The following is a 7459-nucleotide window of genomic DNA, read 5'->3' as shown; positions in this document are numbered from 1 at the left end:
GACTCTACCGTAGGGTCTTAGCCCCTGCTGCTCCTACCTCTTGGGTGCTGCTGCCCGTTCCGTGTGGTTTTAGAGGGTCTTGGCCTGGTGACCTTGCTTCTCTTGAGAAATTCAGTTCCATTTCTGTTTCCTCAACCCCACCTAAACCTTTTATTGTGGACAAATTGATCTCTGGCAGGGCGCTGCCCTGACAGTCATGGAGTGATGCCTTCTGCCTGGTTCCTGCTGAGACACAAAGAGCATTTATCCTCATTTGGAGGGATCGGGACTGCTCTAAGTGCATAGCATCGACTGTCGCGCTTTCTGGGCAAGGCATGGTGCCACTTTGGTTTCCCGTGCCCTGCCCCCTCCCTGGGGCCCTGCTAAAATTGGAAGTGTCTCTGGCCCCACAATATCCATCACAATGGGACAGCCTTGTTGGCTAAGAGTTTGTGCTTCACCAGCTTCCATCCCATCTAGAAATTACAGGAGGAAAAATCAAATGGAAAGCCAGCGCCTACCAAAGTAGTGAGTGTATTTCAGCCAAAACCATCCAAAAACAGGTTTGATTGAGTACAGCAATGGCTTATTGATTTATCCATCAAAAAAAAAGAAAAAAACTTGTCTTTCTTCCCCAGTCTGGTCCCCATTCCTTTTGCTAAACCCAGCCTTATCTTCATAATGAAAAGGTTTCAGCTCTGCAGCTTGGCTAATTAAAGTCTCAAGGGTTGGAAAGCCTTTGGCTCATTAATCAAAAGCTAAGGGAGCGTCAGGATGAATGCTTTGCCATCCACAGCACCTCCCCCACCCAGCCTCTGCGTCCTGGCAGAGGTGACAGTCCTTGCAGGGGAAGAGGGAGCATTGATGAATAGGTAGGTGGATGAGCAGCTTTAATCAAAAATAAGGATGCCCAAATGCCATCTGACAAGAAGGCTATTAAAAAAACTAAGGTGATGAAATCTTTTTAAGAGCAAAACAAGCAAGTATTACAAAAATTTAAATAACAATGGTTCGTTTTCTACATACTTTCTTAAGGGAGTTAAACATTGACTAGGGACTAATTGGATTAAAAAGTGGGGTCCCCTGCGTGCTTATGTCCCCATCTCCAGCAGCTCACCTCACCCTCTGCCTTCCTACTCCGAACATCACTCATGACCCTTATACCTAAACTTCAGCACACGGTCACTGACACTCTGCAACAGAAATTTTACTTCAGCTTTTAAAGCCTGAATCAAAACACATGCTTTCTTCATCAGTTGTGGAGGGAAAAAAATAGCTCCCTTTGTCTCTGGGGTATAACAAGTCACAGGCAGCCCACTTTCCAATGATACCACACCTACTTAACCCAATATTGCAGACAATGAAATGAGTGTGCTCCGTATGAGGCACTGTGATGAGGTATACAGAGATAAAGTTTAAGTAGGAGAAATTACATTTAGAGCACCTACTGTGTGCCAAGTCCTTTGCACCTTTAGATATGGTAAAATGTAAGATTATTTTTGAATTTATTTATTTAGAGAGAGAGAGCATGTGATCGGGGGGGAGGGGCAGAAGAAGAGGGAAGGAGAGAATCTCTGGCCAACTCCACGCTGAATGCGAAGCCTGACGTGTGGCTCAATCTCACAACCCTGAGGTTGTGACCTGAGCTGAAACCAAGAGTCGGACGCTTAACTGGTTGAGCCACCCAGGCGCCCTAACATGTAAGACTTTATGGTCACATTACAAAAGAAACGTTTTCACAGAGAACCAATAGGATGATACGGGTGTGAGAAGAATAGAGTCAAGTCTGATAGCGAGTGAGGAAAAAGACAAAGCCTGGAAAGAGTTGAGCCTTCCGGTACCTCTTCCTGCAGTTAGTTCACCCGTGCTGGCCACCCACCTGGCCTGACTTAACCACCTTCACCCAGAACCAGTCATCGGAGGAGAACTAGCAGGATCTCGTCACTAGGCTTGGGAAAAGAGCCATGGCCTGGGAGGCATAAGGCCTGGGCTTAATTTCAGGCCCCTTCTCATTACCTAACTAAGTGATCTTGGACAAGTCATTTGACCTCTCTTGACTGCATTTTCCTCACCTGTGAAATGGGGTAAGCAAATGCAATGCTGCATATAAAAATGCCTCATGAGGGCTGATACAATGTGTGGAATCATAGAAGGCCCCCAGGAAATGCTAGCACACTTTGCCTGTCTTCGTTTCCCCTCCCAAATGCTATATTAATTCAACTTTATTATAAATTACATCACCTGTAAAGTGTCTTAAAGCACCGAAAACTCTACATGCAGGAAAAGATGGACTGTCTTTTACTTTCTTTTACTTTCCAACCCAGTTGATCTGTTTCCAGAAATGGGTCGTCACCAGTTCAAGAAACTAATTACTCTTTCATGAGAAAGTCACAAGAGCTGTGGTGCCATTGCTTGGATTGCAATCTTTCTCGAATTAACTACTTACTTGGCAATAGGAAGTATTTTTTTTACGACAGTTGTTTTATGAAAGACACTCTATAGCATGCAGTTATTATATAAAAACTGTGTGTGTGTTTATGTAAATGATGCTATGAGAAAGAGGAGTAATTTTGGCCACTGGAAGACAGTAGAAAATTTGAAGCAAAGTTAGGGTTTAAAATCGTCTAAAGAAATAGGGAAGCACCTGGCCTGGGTGACTATCAGAAGTGTTTACAAGACAAAACAGCAAATTCCCAGTCATGACCCACAGGCAGTTTTGATTTCAGCCACAACCGAAATCCACATCATGGAAAGGCCAACTCAGTCTCTGCTCTAATTTCAAGTTGCCAGTGAGCGCCGTGGCATTTCTGTGCCCCCCCCCCCCCCCGTACGATCTCTGGGACCCTTCCAGGCGGGTGGCTTCACAGGAAAATCCATACTGCAAACTCCACTCACCACGACTCAGTAGGGCAGGCAGCCATACTCAAAGGCCGTGTTTGACAGGGACCTGCCACCTCTCCCTGCCAAATGGCCTCTTGTGATTCGAAATCTCAGACTTGTTTTAAGCGGAGGGGGAAAGTCACTTTCAGGGATGAAGTTCTTGGCCCAGCTCTGCTTTGTGTAAACACCGTCTGTGGCTATTTGGGTCTTCTGGGTTTTTGAGAAGCTGAGTCGTGGCAAGGCTGAATGGGTTGGTGTTGGCCCAAAGTAAAAAGAGTTTTTTTATTCTTTCAGTGCTAGGGGAAGGAACACTGAGAACATCACCTCATAGGGAGCAGAATGGGACTGGCTTGGCCAACACGGAAATAAATATGGGACTCGGTTTACAAAGAACCAGCTCGACCCAAGTATGAACTCGTGAAAATGCATACAATTGGGTTTGTAGTAAGAATTCTTACTCTACAGAAGGGTACAATCTTAGTCATGTTGACACATGATGCTTAGTATATTAAAAGTATTAATGTAATCCATTAAAGGTCCATGTGTCTTTTTTTTTTTTTTGAGGGGACATACACTCATTACATGAAGCCAGCTTCATGGCCACGAGTGCTGTCCTCATGGCCCAGTGAAGGGGGTGTCCAGCCCAGCCCCCTTTCCTGCTACCACTGTCTTTCGAATCCACCTCAGAAACCTGTAAGTCTTACCTGCCACATGGATTTACTTCTTTGTCAAGCATTATTCTAAGAGACAAGTCTAACATATTACTCTTGTCAAGACTGGGACAATAGTGATTTAAGGAGTGGCTGTGGATGGAAACACAAGACAGAAAAACAGGTTTGGGGGACAAAGAGGGCAATCTTTTGAGAGCTAGGTACAGCTTCCCTGTTGCATTCTTAAATATTAAACACTAAAGTTCCCTTCGTGTCCCTCAAGTTCCAGCACCTCCATAAGAGTAGAAGAAGCCATGCTGCAAAGCCAAATCACCTTTTTCCAAGGGAAGTTGTCATTGCACACAGCGGTTCTTTTCCTCATCCATCCTGTCATATTCAGTGAGGTCTCCCGGCTCAGCTCCAGACAGTGGAGGAAACAAGGGTGGACACATGGTCCTCACCCTCAAGTGCCTGTGGTCCATGGAGAGGACAGGAAAGTCAACGATTATAATAGAACACAGTAAAGCTCTGTGGCACAGGAATTCATGCAGCACCAAAGGAGTTTAGCACAAGGCACCCAAGCCACCCTTGGAGTTGGGCTTTTCAAAAAGGGTGACCTCTAATTTGGATCCTGGAGGATAAAATGGAGTGGGAAAAAAGGGAGTTTTTCCAAGCAAGTAAGGAATGAACCAGTGCAAACAAAGGCCCAGGGCCTGGTGAACCTCAGGCATGTCTGAGAGGGCACATGGAAAGCAGCTTCCCATTTCATGGCAGCCAGTTGGCTCTGCAAACCCCATCCCTCAAGTCCCATGCAGGAAAACCATGCCTGATTTTCTTCCTACTCTGTTTAAGCCAAGGATGAACCAAGGAAGAGCCAGGAAATAATGAGCCAGGGGCTTTCCTGCTAGAGCTCCCATGTTTGGCTTGGCTGAATATTGAAAGGCCTTGGTTTCTCAGTTGTCTGATTCTCTTTGTTTTCAAGGCTTAGCACACAGCATTTCAGTGGGATGGCTAAACAGAAAAAAAAAAAGTCTGTTTCTGATTGGGCAAATAAACATCTGTTGAACACAAAGTGGCTAATCCATACGAATAACCCAATGCTTTGGAAGTCTTTGCAAGCAAATCTTACACAAGGCAATTCAGTGTTTTTAGAAAATTGAGGAATTGCTTTTAGCATGAAAATGTCATACAATATTAAAAGAAAGAGTTTTCCCTACCCCCAAAAAATGTAGAAAATAAATGGATCGCCACAGCTCCCCAAGGCTGTCTTTCACATCATCCATCATTGGAGGGTCGGTATCAGGTCGTCGCATAGTACAAAGGGTACCTGGTAGATTTTGCAAATCCAATGCAGTGGAGGTGTGGGAGCAACTGAAACAAAATGACGACCTTGGAGCTGCACTTCTCCAATCAACTAGCAATTGGAAGGACTTGACTTGCTGGGGCTAAGGAAAATAACTCTGGAAGCTCATTTTCCTGTGAAATTAAAACTGTATTTTAGTAAATAAAGCTGATGCCATTTAAACATGAACCCTGTGACATTTCCTGGCTTACTGCAGCTTTTCTGCTTGTCTACTCATTAGATCTGTTCAAAATACAAACATGGCATTTCTACTTTGCCAGAGAAGCAAATGCGGGCTGACAGGCTGATTTTAGCGGCTATGATTTCCCCGTAACCCTTACAATTGTCGCAGTGAATAAGGTCCCCACCGGGACATTTTCTAACTCTGCTATGTTTGCGGACCATGCCACTTTCTCCAGGTTTTAGTATTTGGTTGATTGAGTTTATATCATGACCCTGCCCTCCGTGTAACAAACAAAATTCATCTGAACCTTGCTGAGAGTTTGGTATGTGTTCTACGCTGTAAAAGGGAGACTTCTCTCCTAAGTCAGATAAAACTTCGTGTGAGTCGTTATACTGGAACTTGCTGCAGCATTTTGTATCGATGCATATGTATGACACCCAGGCTGACTGCAATGGCTTCTGAAGCATCTAATTCCTTTTAAATGGATTTGGTATCTTTGGAATGTGCTATTTAAGTGTTTCTGAATTTTCTACATGTCATTTTTACAGGTTCATTTGTTTTATGATGTGATGTGGTGACCAATCACATTGTTGTTGTTTCTCTGAAGAAAACAAATGTACATTTTCCTAAGCAGATGAGTAAATTATTGAAAAAATACACTTTATGGATCATACGGCCCACTGTCTAAAAGGAATTTATTTTATTTGTTTCACGAAGTAACTGTTCAGGTTATAAACATTTATACTGTCCTTCTAAATATGGATGCCATAATATTTAAGTGTCATTGAATATTGATGTATGTTCCCTAATAAAATATTTTAAACTTCTTTCTTTAGACACACAGTGCCCTGGTTCTTCAGTCGTAATGTATCATTACCAGGTCAGTTGAGAAGTGGAGTGGGTAGCTCAGAGAAGGAGAGCTGGTTTTTGACCAGCTGAAGAGCAGAGATGTAAAATATGCCGGTTGGCAGCATTCAAGGCACAGGTAAGGGCCAAAAGACAACCACATCATCCGGTTTAGAGGGAGGGGAAGGTGGTAGTGGCAGTTAGACCCGAGAGGATATTAAATGTCTTTAAGGCTGAGGCCAAGGCAATAGGTTAGGGGAAGCTAGTGGTCAGAGACGGTCACGGGCAACATGATTCAAGGGGAATTCTTCAGTGGAAATTCTTGTTTAACCAGGTTCTCAGAACCTGTGAGCCCCAGGACTACCCTTTTAGCCCCATTTCCTCAAGGTAGCATGATGGCATCTCTGGGAGCAAGAACTCTGGGGTCTGATTGTCACGGGCTTCAAATTCCTTCAGCCACTTGACACCTACATGATCTCAAGCCAATGAGTCAACCTCTCTGTATCTTAGTTTTCTCTTCTCAGAGACAGGGGACGATTACTATACATCACTCAGATAATAAAATAAAACACTGTCTGTAAAACGTTTCGGAAAATGCCTGACATCTAGTTGGCACCCAGCAATTGCTGTTGAGGCTGCCCACAAGGATGACCATTGCCTTCCTCATGATGAGGGGAAGCCCTTAGCATCTAAGTCAAATGATAGTACCACATCTCCTATGCTGATTTGGGTTTTGCCAAATGGCGTCATGTCCTGCAGATGCTCTGCTGGTCACATTCCAGGCTCAATTGTCATGACGGTGGCCCTACTCCCTGGACCCCCACAGAGGGTGGGCGGTGGAGGGGCAGATGCAGGATGGGAGAGCATCCTAAGGTACATGAAAGCTTGCAGTTGCTCAGGCTTTATTTTCACAGAGCTTGAAAGTGGCATAACTACTTTGGAGCCTAGCGTCACTGGGTTATCCTGGTGACTTCTCTTTTTAACTAATTTAGTTTTTGCCCTCTGATCTAGACTATGAGAGAGAGTAAAAAAAAGAGACATGATCAGTTCTGCCACTGATTACAATTTATAGTACCATTATCAATAATTTGGCATGAAAACATTCATCCTTGCCAAAATGCCCTGGCATCAAACTGCCTGGGTTTGACTCCTATCCAGTGATGTGTCAGTAAATGTTTAGCAACCACATCTCAGAGGAAAATACATTTTTAAAAACACACACCATGTGCAGTATTTGCCAATTTCTGTGGTGTAAATTCTCCCACATTGACAGCTATCACGTGACCAACATGAAGTCACAGAACATAATTTGGGGGATAGATTGGACACAGTTGCCTCTTTGGAGCCTGTACAAGTCACCCTCGGCCCACCACGGATTCCCCCTCCGCCCCTTAGTACCGTGTGGCCTAAGCCTATCTGTGTATATAATGTTAATACTTTCCTCATTGCACTACACATGTAAAGAATGTCTGCGCTAAGCACATAGTACTGCTTCATCCAGGCACAAAGCAGAGATCATCTGCAAAGAGCAAAAGTGTTCATCCTTAATTCCTAGTGCAGCAAGTCCTCTGGAATCTG

The sequence above is a fragment of the Eumetopias jubatus genome, unplaced genomic scaffold (assembly GCF_037043125.1).
Source record: "Eumetopias jubatus isolate StellerSeaLion01/CBP00866 unplaced genomic scaffold, mEumJub1_p1.0 scaffold_2, whole genome shotgun sequence".
NCBI lineage: Eukaryota > Metazoa > Chordata > Mammalia > Carnivora > Otariidae > Eumetopias > Eumetopias jubatus.
The sequence above is the reverse complement of the archived record's forward strand: the minus strand, read 5'-3'. Positions refer to the sequence as shown.